Raw genomic sequence first — 18,411 nt, 5'->3', positions numbered from 1 at the left:
CTCATTTCATGCTTGGACCCTTATCATTCAAATTGAGGGTATTAGCAAACCAGGTTTTACAGGATTTTATGTATTCTTTCTTAGGTCTGATAGCCCTGGGGAACCTACTCTTTCCCCAGCACAGGGCTGCACCCACCTCCTGCATTGTTTCAGGCTTAAGGCAGGCAGGGGAAGTAAGGCAGCCAAGAGATTAGGAGACTTCTTGCAGACATAATGAGGACTCAGGCTATGTCAAAGCCAAGGGCCGAGGGTCCATCACCCCCTTTTTCTATAGCCCCCAAGTCCTTCCCTGAGGGCCACCTTGTGACCATGCCTGTCTTAGGTCTCCCCTCCCTTGAGGAATCTTACCCATTGTTGGCTAACCCGTCATCTGCTCAGAGGCCAGGCAGGGTGAAGTAAAGGGGGTAGAGGTGGAGCCCCTGCCAGGGAGATAAACTTTGTCTCCTTAGTGGCTTAGGGTCCCAAGATCTCTCACTCAGTCTTAGCCATGGGGGTTACAGCTTCTGAAACCAGGTAGGGCAGTTCCCAACAGTTCCTACTCTGAGTTTCCATACCCTCCCAACTGTGGAAGCCTAAATAGGTTATAGTATGAATTCCAATGTGGGCAAGGGGTCTCCACACACCAAGAAACAATTATCAGGGAAGACTGGCAGAGTTCCCACCCCCTGTCTCAGCACTCCACTCTCCCAGCAGCAACATGGACTCACCAAGCCCAGCCTTTTCAGGTTTTGTTGAGGCTTCATAGGCATGATTGACTAAGCCTTTGACCATTGCAGATTGATTCCATCTCTGGCCCCTCTCCTTTCCTCTGAGGCTGGGGGTGGGGCGGTGTGGGACTGAAAGTTGCAACCCTCCAATCATACAGTTGGGTCTCCTGGCAACCAACCCTCACCCTCAGTTGTTTCAAAAAGTCACCCCTACACATAAAAGCCACCTTATTACTCACTCTGAACACTTAGGAAATTCCAAGGGTTTTAGGAACTGTGAGTCAGGAAGTATGGATGAAGACCACATATATATGGGAAATATATTTTGGTCATCTGAGTGACCAAATATATATTTCTATTAAATCGCAATTTTGCAAGGCCAAACAAACTCTTTGTAGCTACAACAGACATACAAGCACAGTGAGATATAATGAGAGGTTTTGAAACTGGCTGGCCCAGGAAAGTAGGGGTGAATCCAGCTGTCTTTCCTTCTAGGCTGTCTCTTCGTGTCCCTGATCCTTCTATTCCCTGCCCTACCCCACTCCACACACACACAAAATCAGGATTTTTTCACTGCTCACTGCTTTGTGATTTTTAAAAAATTTTGTGTTTTCAATTACAGTTTACATTCAATATTATTTACTATTAGTTTCAGGTGTACAGTATCATGGTAAGATAATCATATACTTTACAAAGTGATCCCCTGATATTTCAAGTACCCACCTGACACCATACATAGTTATTACTATATTACTGACTATATTCCCTATGTTGTACTTTACATCCTCATGGCCATTTTGAAACCATCAATTTATACTTGATCTGTGTTTTAATAAGCAACTTTCAGTGAAAAAATGGCTCTAATTAGAAAGATGTATAACATGTTAGATCCCATGCGATTTCAGCCGAGGAATGGAAACTATGAAAACAAATCATAGAGAATTGGTAGAAATAAAAACATAGCAACTGAGATAAAGAAGGCTTTTGATAGGCTCATAAAAAATTGATGCAGTCAAGAGAAGAATCAGAATTTAATGAGAAGTCAATAGATTATACAGATTGAAACACAAAGAGAAAAAAAAAAGTTCAGGAGCTGTGGAACAATGTTAAATGTTCTAACTTAAGTGTGATTGAAATCTTGAAAGAAGAAAGGAGACTAAGAGAGAAGAAACATTTTTAAAAATAATCACAGAGAACTTTCCAAAATTATTGACAGAAAACATAGCACATATCCAAGAAGATCAAGAACACTAAGCAGGGACAAAACATATCATAAGCATATCATATTTAAATACTACAAACCAAAGACAATGAGAAAATCTTAAAGGTAGCTGGAGAAAAAAGGAAATATAAAGAAAAAAATATTTTCACATGTAAGAAATTATACAAATCAGAGGTCAGAGAGAAATATTTTTAAGTTCTGAAAGAAAACAATTCAATTCTCCTACTCAGAAATGTATATTTTAACCAAGAAATCTATATGCAGAAAAAAATCTAAATAAAAATATTTAAAGATGAAAGGGCAATAAAGCCTTCCTGCCAGCAGACCTCTACAGTGATGTTAAAAATGTTCTTTAACAAACGACGTCAGGTTAAGATGTGGAATGAAATCACATGCTCTGGAGAGGAATACATTAAGGTTAAAGAAGTGTTTTTCTTACTTTTAAATATTGTTAAATGGGACTATTTGCTTAACTGTCTGCATTGCATGTTTATAGGATAGGTGAACGTTTAAAGTCACGAAGAAATATCAAAGGCAGAGGAAAGAATCAGTGATATGCTATATTTGGTTCTTGCACCAAATATAAAACTTATGTTTAAATATTAGTTGAGGGCAGATTCTCATTACATAAAGATGTATATTGTACATGCTGTGACAACCACTAAAATTAGATAAATTGAGAATATAAAATGGGATAATCCCCAAACCACTGAAAAATTCATTAAAAGAGAAAAAAGAACCAAAGAACAGATGGAACAAGTATAAAACAGCCGATAAGTTGGTAGAATTAATCTAACCCTATTTAAAAATCACATTAGAAATACATGATTCCTTTCTGTGACAGGTTTATGTCATATGTACAATCTCCTCACGTTCCATCCATGATGTTCCGTATTGCAGAACCTCCCACTTCATTAAGGCTGAGTGGTATTCCTTTGTGTACACACACCAGGTTTTCCTTACCCACTGATCTGTTGACGAACATGCACACTGTTTTCACCCCTAGGCTGTTGTGAATGATGAGCGATGATCGGGGGGTGCACATACCTCTTTGCAATCTGCTTTCAATGACATGAGCTAGCAAAAGTACTCAAATTCATAGAACTCAATAGTGGAATGGTGGTTGCCAGGCACTTAGAAGGAGGAAAAAATAATGAGTAATCATAAAGTTTCAGTTAAGCAAGGTCAGTTCTAGAGATCCTCTTACAATACTGTATGTTTAGTCAAAACAATGTATTATACACTTAAAATTTTAGTAAGAGGGTACATCTCATGTGAAGTGTTCTTACAAAAATAAAATAAAATATAAAAAAGTAAGTGTATCCAACGCTTCAAGTAAAATGCTGAGGTTATCATGTTTGATGAAAGAACCAACTGTATGCTGTTTAAATTTAAAACTAAAAGATGGGAAAAGATATACCACGCAAACACAAACAAAAAACCGAAATAGCAATATTAATATCCAAAGAGTTTGAATTAATAACAAGGAACACTATCAGTGATATAGAGGGATGTTACATAATGATAAAATGGATTGTATCTCTAAGAAGACTATGTAAATTCCAAATATGTATGCATCTGAAAATAGATGATCAAAGCTCATGACGCAAAAGCTGTGATAAATGAAAGGAGAAATAAGCCAATCTACATTTATATGTAAAGACTTCAGCATTAGTTTTTCAGTTATCAATACAAAATAGAACATTAAGAATTACATAGAAAAATTTAACAACACCATCAAATAACTAGTCCTAATTGAATTTCATGACATATTCTTTCTTCAAACAGCATAAGATGCTATCTTTTAAAATGAACATAAAACAAGGAAACATTCACTAAGAAAGATCATATTGTAGGTCATAAAAAAACTCAACAAATAGAAAATTAAACAAGTCAAACAAATTATGTTCTATGACACAAAAATCAAGCAAGCTACGAATTAATAATAAACATATATCTGGAAATTTATCTAAATACCTGAAAATTATCAACATACTTCTAAACAACTATTAGATTGAATAAGAATTCTCAAGAAATATTTTAAAACACTTCTAAACCGAATAAAGATAAGAACACAACATATTGAAGTTCACGGATGAAGCTAAATTCTGATTGTGTGTAGGAGTGTGTGTGCATGTTTGTGTCTATTTATGGCATTTAGTAATAAAATAACAATATAAGTAAAAATAATATATTTCCTTTATTGTTTCTTTAGTCATTTAAGAGGGAGAGAAATATCTATGTGCAAGAGATACATAGATCATTTGCCTCTCACACGTCCCCAACTGGGGAGGGACCTGGCCTGAAAGCCAGGAATGTGCCCTGACAGGGAATTGAACTGGTGACTTCTCTGTTCACAGGCCGGCGTTCAATCCACTGAGCCACACCAGCCAGGGCTCCTTTGCTGTTTCTTACTCTAAGAATTACTTGATCTTTCATTTCAGTGTCATGACATTAATCAATGGTTGATCTCCAAGATGAAACACACATGTGCACACTCGTGAGACCCATGTGACTGCACGGAGGGGACTCAAGTGTTACTTGTGAAGGGCCTTTCGAGTTTACCCGTGTATGTGTAAGATACAAGCTTGGTATGTATTAATTCAGAACCTCTCATGAACTATCTCTTCCTCAAACTATGAGAGTAAATCATATATATCATGCATAATTGTACATGAATTATATATTTAAAATCACAAGATAAACATAAAATTTAGTCATGATAAATATTAAATAAGAAAAAAATTTTCTTACTTAATATTTTGCTGTGTATAGAGGTTCATTTATTCAACCAATATTTAACATAAAATTTCCAAACACTTCTCTAAGCCCTGAAGATACAATAGTGAACAGAGCCATACTTTTTTTAATCTCATGAAAATTTACATTTTAAAGAGGGAAAGCCAAAGTAAAAATAAAGCTTATGTAGAATAATGCTTATTATGTAGAGAACATGATGTAGTATATTGAAAGTGAGAAAAACTTAGAAAATCATGACAAGAGTATATATAGTATAAAGAGTAGTGCACTAGAGGTTGTTGTAATTTTGAGTGGTTGGAAAATGCCTCCCTGAGAAGGAGTTTTTGAACTAAGGCTTGAAGAAAGTCAGGAAATAAGCTGTGTGGGCATGGGAAGGCAAGGGTTGCCTGCAGTCAGAGGGAAATCAAGTTGGAAGGCCCTGAACCAGGAGTGTGGGGGGCCTTTCCTTGACATCTGGGAGGCTCTGTGAGGCTGGGAGGCAAGGCGGTGTTGAGTGAGAAGGGTATGTGAAATCAGGGGCTTGGGGGTTGAAGGGAGGGAGCCAATATTATAAAGCGTTCCTTTAGACGTAGGCAGGAACTTAAAAAAAAAACCTGAAACATCTGCTTTTCCCTAAAAAAAATAAGATTCAGAAGAAATATGCAGATGTATAAAAAGCTCTTTTGAAGGGACTGCTATAACCAGCCTCCCTTTACATAATTTAGTATTAATGCACAGGAGTATTTGCTACATGGTCACTGAAAATTGTACTTAACAGAGTGGGAAAAAGGCAGGAAGACTTGAATTAAGTTTGATATAGTGAGGGCTATTACAATTTTACAATTACAATGGAAATTTTTTTTTCAAATGCCCCCCTTTAGAAGTAATATGGTAATCCTTAAATAAAAAAACACATTCCTAAAGTTTTTTTTTTCATTCAACATTTGTTGAATACTTAGTTGTTTTTTAATGAAACTCAAGGATTCTATATCCAATTTTATCAAAGCATTTGTTTTCGTGTTTGAAATTGTCATGATGAATTAATAATGAATAGAATATATTTTCTCCAGTATGGAATAAACTTGGATCAGAATTTATCAGATATGGACTTTGATATGAAAAATCTAGGACAAGAATGAACTAGAAATTACTGATGATAGAAAAAAATGGTTTAATATCCCCCAAATATTATGCTAAGATATTTAACTTTTACGGTGGAATTGCACTCTATATTATGGAATAGATAGCAGGTGGAAAGATTGCTAGGCAGATGAAAGCTATGGGAGAAAAGCCCTAGCAGTGAGATCTGTGAGGATTTTCCCTCTGGCTTGAAACCAGAGTGAGACTTTTAAAATGGAAATCAACCTTGTCTTTTCCTTGCTTTCAACATTTTCAAAACATCCCATTGCCCTTAAAATTAAAATTGCTTAATATGGTCTTATAGAAGTAATAGCCTCTTTATCTTGCCTGTCTTTATTTTTCTCCGTCCCTAATTCTTACCGCCTCTCACATTCTCGGCTATGGTTATTTTGAAATCCACTTGGCTACAAGGATAAAATGTCTTCTCTAGACTATGAACTCTCAAACAAGCATTTTTTCTTCTGCCGCAAACAATTTTGGCCCTTCTGCTTGTTATCAAATTAAATATAATCTTTCCTGGCTATCCCTAGACTCATGTGGCCAGCTAATATTTTTAGATATAATTTGGGAAGCTCTTTTCTTCCTGCCTAACCACATTTTCTTTTTTTCCTCTTTCCCCACAATTCTTCGAAAAGCCAGTCTAACACCTTTCTGCCTCAGGGGGGTTGTCTGCCAGGGGGAAAAGTAAGTGTAAATCAGCAGGCCTTCTGGGCTTTTGGCTTCAAAATTTTAAAACCTTTGAGGAGGAATGGATTTTCAGTAAAAATGAGGATATTAGAAGAAGGGAGAGAATGGGTCCTGCCAAAAATTATATTTAAAAAATCACCAGGAAGGGAGAACTACCAGAGGAGCATTGGAATCCCTAACTCTGAGAACCCAGACTTCGGTGTTTGCATTGCCCAAGTAGGACTATCACTCAGTATGGCTTATGTCCTGAAATGTCTTTGGGCTTCAGAAGGTACAAGAACTGAAACAGCGCTCAAATATACATACTCAAGAATGGTTCTTTGAATGAATGATTGTACCAGAGTACTAATCCCAGTCCAAATACCCTAATTAATGAGAGAACATTTCCTAAGGGCCTGGAGACATTGAAAACTTATAGAAAAACTTAAATTAATTTTAGCAAATAAAGTGACACTGCACACTATATGTGTGCATTTGGAGATAGCGCGATATTGATAAAACAGTATATGGTCCCATAGCAACCTGTTACTATTAGCATATACTGAATTTTATGTTTATTGCTTAATTCTGTGTGTTTTCCCCAGAAAGGAGACTGTTCTCAAGTCTATTTTGCTTTACATTTTATTCCCAAATGTCTAACAATAAAAGGCAATTAAAGATCATATGTTTAAAGAATTGAACTAGAGACTGTGAATTTTTTAGAAGTTTGACCACCGGAAATGAATTTCCATTCAAATAATCTTATTGCTACTACTGATTTTTAAAACGATCCATTTCAGGGTTTTATATCTAATAGCCTCTCTACTCTATACAGCCCATCACCATCTCTTAAAAACTGCCACTTTGGGTAATGGCCTTGTAAAACATTCCAAGTGGTACTTACATTTTGTTTATTCTCGTCTGTATTAAAGGAATATGTTCTCCCCGATCACATTTTAAACATACGAGGAAATGAACTCGCATGTAAAGGATCAATTTAATCACATGGCATGTATCACAGGCAAGTGGACTTCATAATACACTAACTCCACTGCGGCCTCCCACGTTGGGGTCTCCACTCTTGCAAAACTTGCCCAGGAGCCACAGAGAAGAATCTGTGTGATCTGCAGGTAGGGAGCTTAGAAAAGAGAAAACTATCGAGCCAGGAATTTCTAGGTCATTTTCCCCAATTTACCAGTCAAGTATGTCCATAATTAGGCTCATCTCACAATAACTGCAGACTGGCAGCAGGTGGAATGCCGTAATTGGATGTGAATGAGAACGGAACTTATCGAACAGGCGCTAATGGCGGGGAATAAAGTCCCCGCAACAATAGTGACATGCATTTTGTTTTTGTTTTTTGTTTTCCCAAGAAATGTGGCAAACCAACTCTCTTGATGTCCCTGAAGATATTTCATAGAAAATGTGAATGTTGCTCACTCTGAATGAGAAGAAATTTTAGACACACCTTAATCCATTTATTTAATTTCTACTTGACTTCCTTATATATAATAATAATGACCCATAATAAATATCTAGGTCTAAATAAATATGAGTAAATTATTTTTATAAGTATAAAATAAAAATGTAATGTGGTTAGAATTTTTTCCAATATTGTATATTGGAAAAAAACATAAAGTGTTTTCTATTAGCATCACATAAAATAGAGTACCTTGCAGTTAATGGCATCTTGTATTAGAGAAATGATAGTTCATTAAAATATGCTTGCATTAACTAGCCAACATTGAGTGGGAGCAAGTGGGAATAGTACTTATTTGTACTTCAGCAATAACCAAACTCTATGCTTTTTTGGACAATTGACCATGAATATTGACTTAATCCAGGGCATCTAAGTTAATCAGACAATAAAGAAATTTTATTTGAACCAAGACTCCTAAAAAACAGTGTGGACACTTGGATGTTAATGTAATAGTCACTCACCTAGTTCTGCCTTCCAAAACCCAGGTCTGTCCTCTAGAAAGAGAAAATGCCAGGATGCACTTTATTTTCACTGCCCTTTTGCCTCAATGAAATAAGCTCTTAGAAGAGGCAGCCTTCTAGCAGTGGTCTTGACCGTTGCATCCATATTTGTTTCACAGATCTCTTACTAGGTAAGATTGGCAAGCTCTCTTTTCTGACTAATCTGATTTCAGATTCTGGCTTCATTTTCCTTAATTCTTGGTCATCAGTGTAGATAGCTTGATCTTAAGGGGTCTTCCCTGACTCACAGCTCTCTCACATTTCAGTATTACTCCTATGAGTCATGGAGTCTACATTTTCTACCACAGATTCTCCTTTTTATTAGAACTTGGACCTAGATTTGGATGAAAATTCTTCACTGAAATCCTGAAGCCCCACATCTCCTGGCGAGAGTCCTCTGTCTTCCTGGCAGACAGCAGTTGACTGGGCATGACCTACTGGTGCTTCTGCTGTAGAAAATCTCCAGTCCCTGGGGAATCTGGAGCACTACTTCAAATAAGCCCCTAGTTTTCCAAACAGCTTAATTGCTAGAGGTTGAATTAAGCCTGTAATCTGCTAGAGGATTTTCTAGGTGTGTTCACAAATAACTAAATCTTTTAAAGTTTTGGAATAGTATAAGATCAATTAATGTTGACTCTTAGGTAACTAGTTTAACATAGTTTTCTATTTTTAAAATAATCGTGAAGCTGCTCTGATGTAAGTGCTTTGCTTTCCAGAGTAAAAATAACAACTTCACTTTATGGCCATAAGATCTCAGATTCAGCAGCCATCTCTTTCATTCTTGCCTCTGCGATTTCTCATTATGATTCAGACTACACCAATAATAGACCAGCAGCTCACAGTTATGCCATTTTTACCATACTTCTTAATGTTTTAACTACTTAAACTTTCACCACCACAGCACCTATTTTCAGTTATTTATATTCTCAGCTACCAACCTTGGAATTTCCTTTCTCTAAAGACACATTTTTATAAAATATATATATTTTTTGTTTTCCAAAACCTGTACGTTTGGTACATTTATGATAGATGCTACTCTTACACACACCCAATCTCATGCAAAATCTTACTTTGTTAATCTTTTAAACATAGCGTATCATAATAGCAGATATCAAAATATAATTTTATAGAACCGTTTTCTCATGTAAAACTATATGTATTTTATGAAAAGGAAGATGTTTGGTTTATGAAAGAACAAATATATTTGTTGGGAGATCAAACATCCATCCTTCTCTATGATTACAGTTTTAAGTGTTTTTCTTATTTTCCCACCATGTATTTAAATCTCAGGCAACCACATAAAAATCAGTGTATGCTGTTCCTAACTCTGAAGATGAAAATAATCATTAAAAAATAAAATAAACGTTTTTCTAAGAAAACTTCAGGGAATTTAGACATTCAGTAAGTATTGGGGAAACGTCCAGCAAACACCCTGAGAGCGGAAGAAGTTTCCGTTAACTGTCCGGGGCACTGACGATCACAAACTCAGGCTGCCCCAGCAAGCTAGGACGCAGGGTCTCGATAATTGTAAGTGGATCCTTGTCCGACTGTGGTTACTTCTTGACTTCGATGAATTTACAGGAATGACAGGAATGTTTTTTAACAAGGAGAAGATGAAACCATTGGAACTATTGGTAGAGATTTCATACATAGTCACATACATATGCATGGATGTGTGTGTATTTGTGTGTAAACATACATGCATAGATACAAGTTCCCTTATGAGGCTATAGAGCACATGTTTTCAATCTTTATAAATAATGCCAAGTTATTTTATGAATGAACTGTACTTATTTACATCTTCACCACTGGTACAAATCTTTGTCAATACTCAGTAACGTCACTGCTTCAGTTTTATTCTTTAAAGAGGGTTTTCTTTCCCTTATTGATTTTTAGGTGTTTTTTTAATAGTCAGAACTCCAATTCTCTATTTAATTTAATACTTCAAAGCACAGAAATTAGATATTTCAATGTCACATCTTATTCTTCTTTTAGGTGTTAGGCTTCTGTGTCATTTTAAAAATATATTATCTGCTTTAAATTCTAAAATATATTTTACATTTTTTTTCTAATTTTAAGATTTGCTTTATATATTTAAACCTATAATATACCTTGAATTGTTATAATTGTACATAATGGAAAAACAATTAAAAAACACATTTTATAAGACTAGATTTGATCAGGACACTAAAGCCACTGTAAGTATTATAGGCATGGTGGGGGTTAACAAAAGAAATTAGGGATTGGGCGTAATGGAATGTCGAAACCCTGAGTGAGTGAAGATTTAGCAGAAGGGAATGAGATCTGAGAAGATGGGGGATTTGGTCACTAACTCTTCAACCTGACACAGAGGATCCAGTGGAGAAGCTACAACTTTTAGGAAATTTGAAAAGCAGCCTGCATCTGTTCAGCCATGTGGGGCTGGGAAGGAGAGCTTGAGGAGATTTCTGAAAAAGATGATCCAACTTTTAAAGACGTGCCCTATGATGAAGTAATGACACCTGGTAAAGCCACGTATCTGGTAGTCATGGCTTCATGCAAATAATTGATTTTGCTTTATTTCTGTTTTCATAATTATATGTAGTTCCTTTCTAACCCAATGTAGAATCTACAAGAAAAGGAATTACAGAAAATATATATCACAGTTTTGGCCTGAAATGACAGCACCAAATTTACATTAAAAATCTGCTAATATTCCCCCTAATAAATGTAATTAAATTATTTCATTCTATTTTTTAATTTCCAAATATAATTATTAAATAGTTCAAAATTCACCCACAGCTATTCAGTGAGACCACTTGTGTATTATAATAAAATTCTATGTATAATGTATATGTTCTGTCTGAGTTTTCTTTCACTTCCTTTTATCACTCTTTTCTCTTGTACAAATATCATGGTCATAATTCTAGCTTTGTAATACTTGATATCTGGTATGGCTTGTTCATCTTTAATGTTAAAGGACCTTTCCTGGATTTACCCATAAAATGAAGAAACTGCTTAGGAAATTTCATCAAAGATGAATAAATAAAGACATGTTGGTATATTGAAGATAATTGCATTGTGTTTATCCTTTTTCTTTACTTTTTTTATTGATGTTCGAAAACAGTTGTCTCCATTTTTCCACCACCACTTTAACTTGCATATGTCTGTGTCAAACAATTGTCCTGCATCTTCCTCTGCCTCCTTCAATCTTAATTCAGAAATACTTCATCTACTGGCCGTTCAAGAATCTTCTCCTCTCCGAGGGGCTGGGTGCCAAGACTATGCCTAACCTATCTATGCATGGAGCTATGATTGAGGAATGTCAGCTTTCTGGACAGACAGGGCCATGTACGACATTGTCCCCATGGAGCTAGAAAGCTTACATATTTTCAGTCAATTTCTCAGCTGGAAAAACTGCATCCCAGGCCCTGGCTTAAGGAGTGAGCAAACACACACTATGTTGTACACCTGAAATGGATACAAGATAATATTGAATATAAACTGTAATTGAAAAATAAAATTTAAAAAAAAGAAAAAAAAATTATTGGGACCCAGTCACATCCATTTGTTCCCCCAGAAAGAGCAGTGAACAGGGTGACAATTGCTTCCTCACAGAGGACACTTTAAACTCTCTAGCACCACCAAGGCTAAAGTCCAGGTACCTTCCCACTGCTCGCACACCTGGAAGCCCAGAGAGGTTCAGCATCTGCCATGTGAACCACTTTGGTCTTGGTTACACTTCTGTCATTTAAAAAATAATTTTCTCTCATTTTTCTTGTTTTATCTTTAAAATATCACTCTTATAGGCATGGAATAAAGGGAAGATCTCACAGTGAAAACTTGAAAATCATCTTGTCTAAAATAATCAGTGGGAATTAGCATCTTCTAAGTCTTCTAAAGCTGAACTTGAAAAAGGTTTATTTTACTTTTATTATTTTACTGTAGTAAAAGCACATCATAAAGTTTACCATATTAACCATATTTAAATGTACAGTTCAGTGGTGTTAATTTTATTTTCATTGTGAAAACATGTCTCCAGGACTTTCAAATGAGGTTTCTAAAAAAGTCAGGACATAGAAATAGAAAGTAGGATAGTGCTTTCCAGGATCTATGGGAGGGGAAAACATTTGTTGCTTAATGGGTTTAGAGTTTCATTTTTTAACATGAAAACATTCTGGGATCATAAATAGGGGCCTGACAAAGTCTCTAAATAGCACCCCTATGTACCAGGAACTTTTGGAGCACCACTGAATCTCCTAGAAGGGGTGTTCAAACTTTTGGCATCTCTGGGCCACTTTGGAAGAAGAGTTGGCTTGGGCCACACATTAAATACACAAACACTAACAAACACTGATGAGCAAAAAAAAAAAAAAAAGTTTTTAAGTGAATTTATGATTCTGTGTTGGGTCACCTTCATAGCCATCCTGGGCCACATACAGACCGCAGGTGCTGGGTTGGACACCCCTGTTAGATCACAGGCCCAAGTGGTAGAGCAGCTTGTATGACAGCCTGGGCCTGTTGGGAAGCCTTTTGTTTTGGGCTACATTCATAATTAGCAGCTTTTTGAGATGCTCAGTAAAGGGGCTGTAGTAGCATCCCTAAATGAGAAATATGTTGTTGTCTCTTAAGTCCATAAAGGGTCACTAGGTGTTGCGCTTCTTTCTTGGTTATAGGCGGGGTGACATGCAACCAGCTTTCTTTCTCCTTAGAAGAGTTATCTCAATACGCTCTACACCCATGAACCCATAGATACTTCACTCAGCTAGAAGGCCCCTGGGTTTTTGTCAGATTCATTTTCCAACCTTTGACATACAAATATCAATAAATTTAAAGTATTTGCGACTTTTCCTTCTAGTGTTGTTCAAGTTCTTCTGTTCATTATGTCCATCGTTGAAATTGGACTATTGAAATCTCTTACTATTATTTGTTGCTTATTTGTCACTTCAATTCCATCAAAGTTTATTTTATGTATTTCAGAGCTCTAATGTTTAGGACATAAATATTTGTACTTGTTATATTTCCTTGGTGAATTGACCCTTTTTTCTTTATAAAATGTCCTTCTTTATCTCTGGTAACAATTTTTCACTCAAAAGTCTATATTGTCTGATACTAGTAAGCCACCTCCTCTCTCCCTGTGTTAACATTTGCGTGGAACCTCTTCTTTCATCCTTTAACTTTAAGCCTATGTATTTCCTTAGATCTAATGTGAGTTTCTTGACAGCACACAGTTGGATATTGTTTTATTGATCCACTCAGCTAAACTACAGGTTCTGATTAGGAAGTTTAATTTATTTATATTTAAAGTAATTACTGGTACAGACTTACTATTTCCATGTTATTCATTGTTATTGTATGTATTGTATTTTTCTTCCTTTCCTCTACTACTGACTTCCTTTGTGTGTGTTTTTTGTACGTGTGTGAGTATAGTGACATGCTTTAATTGCCTTCTCATTTCCTTTTATATATGTTCCACAGATATTTTCTTCGTGGTTACTACTGCAATGATATAAAGTTTTCTATTTTAAAATAACCTATTAAAATTCTGTTTTAGACTGATAACAAATTAACTTCAGTCATACATAGAAACTACAGCCCAAGCCACCTCTTTGTTATTGATATCATAAATTACATTTTTATATATTTTATATGAAATAACAGAGGTTATTTTTGGTCTTAGATATTTAAATTTCATATGAGAATTAAAGGAAAAATTTTGCATCAAATTGACATTAGTATAGGTTACTGTATTTGTCATAAATTTACTTGTACCAGATAACCTTAATTTTTGCTATAGTTTCATGTTGCTCTCTAGTATCTTTTGCCCTCACCTTGAAGGATTCCCTTTTACATTTGTTACAGAGCAGGTCTAGTGATAATGAACACCATAATCTTTTGTTCTTTTATAAAAGCTTAACTTCTCCTTCATTATTTAAAGGGTTTTTTTTTTTTTTTTTTTGCCCGATAGAGTAGTCATAGTGGACAGATTTTTCTTTGAGCACTTTGAATATACCATCCCACTCCTCTCTGCCCTGCAAGATTTTGAATGAAAAATCTGCTGTTAATCATGTGCAAGTTCCCTGCAGATGATAAATCAATTGCCTGTTGTTGCTTTCAAGGGTGTCTCTTTTTCTTGTGTCTTTCCATAGTTCAATTATAATATGTTTCAATGTGAGTCTCTGGACTTTTCTAGTTGGGATTTACTGAGCTTCTTGAATTTGTATGTCCATTTCTTCTTAGATTTGGGAAGTTTTCACCCATTATTTCTTCAGATTAAACTCTGCCTTTTTCTCTCTCTTTCTTCTTACAGGACTCCCATGATGAATGTATTGGATAACTTGATAATGTCTCATAAGTCTCTTAGGTTCTCCACTCGTCTTATTATTTTGTTTTCCTTTTGTTACTCAGACTAGATAATTTCAAAACACCTATCTTAAATTTACTGTTTTGAATTTGATGCACTGATTCAATTCATTGATTTATTCTTTCTTCTGATGACTCAAGTTTGCTGTTAAACCCATCTAGTGAAATTTTCCAATTACTGTATTTTTTCAGCTCTAGGATTTCTTTTGATTCCTTTTTATAGCTCTGTCTTTTGTTGATTATTTTCATTTTGTTCATGCATTATTTTCTTATTTTGTTTAGGTGTTTGTGTTCTCTTTTAGCTTATTGAGTATCTTTAAGACAGTTATTTTCAATTATCTGTAAGGCAGATCATAGATTTGTATTTCTCTAGGGTTATTTTTGGAGTTCCATTGTGTTGCTTTAATTGGGTCATGTTTCCATGTTTCTTTATACACTTTGTGAATTTTTTTTAGATTTTATTTATTTATTTTTAGAGAGAGGAAGGAAGAAAGAGAGGGAGAGAAAAAGCAACGTTTGGTTGCCTCTTGAGCTCCCCCCTACCAGGGACCTGGCCTGCAACCCAGGCCTGTGCCCTGACTGGGAATCAAAGGGAGATCCTTCGGTCTACAGGCCTGTACTCAGTCCACTGAGCAACACCAGCCAGACAACACCTTGTGATTTTTTTGCCAAGACTTCAGCATTTGTAAAAACCACCACCTTCCCAGTATTTATGGATTGTTTTAATGCAGGGGAAGACCTCCACTGATCAGCCTAGCTAGAGGTCTAGGACCTCTGCAATCTTTTCTGACCGTGTATCTTCTCTGAGCAAATGCACATACTTTTAGTTGGCTCAAAGTACCTAATGTCTCAGAAGGTCATCATGTCTTGCTCCATCTGCTGTCTGCCAGTGGGACTGCAGCTCTAATATGCTACAGTGATGGAGTTTGCTTTCAGGGACTTCCAAAAAATAATGTCTGTAATCCTTTAAGAACCTCCAATCAGAGGAGGCAAACAACAGTCCTTCAGGCAGCACCCAGACCAGCCAGGCCATTGGACTCATGGGCCACTTTTTTGCTTCTATTCCAAGAAAGGATACCTAGTGTGGGAGGTTTTCTTCTATTTTTTTTTTAAGATTTTATTTATTTATTTTTAGACAGAGGGGAAGGGAGAGAGAAATAGAGCAAGAGAAACATCAATGTGTGGTTGCTTCTCGTGCGCCCCCCCACTGGGGACCTGGTCTGCAACCCAGGTACATGCCCTGACTGGGAATCGAACCAGCCACCCTTTCCTTCACTGTCCATCACTCAATCCTCTGAGCCACACCAGGTAGGGCGGTTTTCTTCTAAGTTTACAACTCAGTCAGATAGTGGGAGGGGCATGAGAAGACGCACAAAATGCCACAAATTTTTCTACCCCTTTTGATATAACCCTTCCTTTGTTTTACATCGTTCTGGGTAACGTAGCTTCTCAACTGGCCACTGGAGTTTTACAAAGGTACTGTAGTTATTATGTTGTTGCTGACTTGAGCCCTATAAAGTCCCCTGATCCACCTTACTGCTTACATTCACTCTCTAAAGCTAAACTTTTGCACTTGACTTCTTTGTTGTCGTGATTTAATATCATTCACATAACATAGACATTATTCTCACAGATCACTATCTTAATGGGAATAACTTCAGTGGTTATGCCTCACAAACTAGGAATATTACCTTTCTCTTTTAATTTAATTTCGTATGTACTTGACATACATATGGAAAAAAACTACTAGCAAATTACATCACCCTAAACATAAATTAAAGCCAGATAAAGGACATTTAACAGCCTGGCACTGGAAAATCATTCTCTGCTTTTATTTCAATAACTTGTATTAGAATAAATAAAACACTGTGCTATCTCACACCGACAAACATAAGAGAGGTACATTTTTAAATAAATCATCAGAGAGACAGAATAATAAAAAAAATTTCATCAATAGATTTTGGTAAAAGGATATATGTGGTATCTTTTTTTATCTGTTTTTTGACTCTTCTGTAAATTTAAGATTAGTTCCAAATGAAAATAGTTTTATAAAGAAGGGTAGTAATATGGATAACATAAAACATACAAAGTCTTCACTTAAAGAAATTAATATCAATTTCTTCAGCTGACAGTTTTTCCATATTGATCTCCCTCTTTAATCTATATCTAAATGTTCCTAATATACCAACATTGTCTCATAAATAGAAATGAATAAACAGCCTCATCTAGAACACTTCTGACAACCAAATAATGAAGTAAGCACATTTACTGAAGGAACAAATGGTATTGCGACAACATAGTGGACCGAGAGGACACTGCATGGAGTAAAATCCGTCACCCGGATAAAGACAAATGACATACGATTTTCCTTACATGTGGAATCTAAAGAAAAAACCAGCAAATAAACAAAACATAAACAGACTTATCGATACAGAGAACAAACTGCACTTTGCCAGGTGGGGGGTGAGGGAGGGTTCCATGGAAAAGGTACACGGATTAAGAAGTAGAAATTGGTAATTACAAAATAACTGAGGATGTGAACTACAGCATGGGGAATATAGTCACTGATACATTTTGAATTATTTCCCATAATGATTTGACATCATTAAATTTTCCTGAAACATGGCGATACATATGAATCTATATAATCAGCCTTCGTTCTTCACAATTTTGAATGGTTTTGTGTGCCATTCTTTTTGCTAATTAGAGGATGTCAGTTAACCATATTTTATTTTTATTGACTGTCATTTTTAATAACCTTTATTATTTTATTCCATTTATAAATGTTTTACTGGTCCACTGCATTTTTTGTATATTTTTCAAACTCAAGTCATTTTCACTTTTCCTTTCAGTAAATGCTATATATTGTTATGTGTAATAAGCATTTTCAGTATTATTACTTAGTGCTTATAATAATAATTCTTCTTTTTCATTCCATTTACATTTTAGATCCACAAAGAAGAACAAGCAGATTCCTCACATCACAGATCATTGTTACCTGATGTCCGTACAACAATTTTCATTTAAATGTAACCTTTCTTTTTATATCTCCTTAGTTCATCCTATTTTCAACATACTAATTACAATACAAAATATAAGCAGCCTTAAATACAGGGTAGGGCAAAAGTAGGTTTACAGTTGTGGTACGTACACAGAAATTATTATTGCATTATTATTTATTTTTTCTTTGGGGGGACTGTATAAATATATATATACAGATAGATAGATAACATTTTTTATTTAATTTATTGGGGTGATATTGGTTAATAAAATCATATAGGTTTCAAGTGTATTTTTTATGATACTAGATCTGTGTGTTATTTATTAATTATTGTATTATGTATTTATATTATAACTGTTGTGGACAAAAATGGGGCCACATACTAAACCTGGCAAGCTCAGAAGAGGCCTGAATGGGGGCTGCTTAAACTCAGAAGCCTAGTAGCTTACTTGGTTAGAGCATGGACAAGAGATACCACTGCTGTGGGTTCGATCCCTGTTTAGGGCACACACAAGAATCAACCCATGAATACATACATAAGTGAAACAACCAAAGAATGGTCCTCTCTCTCTCTCTCACTCTCTCTCTCTCCACTTTCTTCTCTCTCTCTAAAA

Source organism: Desmodus rotundus, chromosome 13, assembly GCF_022682495.2.
Source record: "Desmodus rotundus isolate HL8 chromosome 13, HLdesRot8A.1, whole genome shotgun sequence".
NCBI classification, from domain to species: Eukaryota; Metazoa; Chordata; class Mammalia; order Chiroptera; family Phyllostomidae; genus Desmodus; species Desmodus rotundus.
This window is presented reverse-complemented; position numbering follows the sequence as displayed.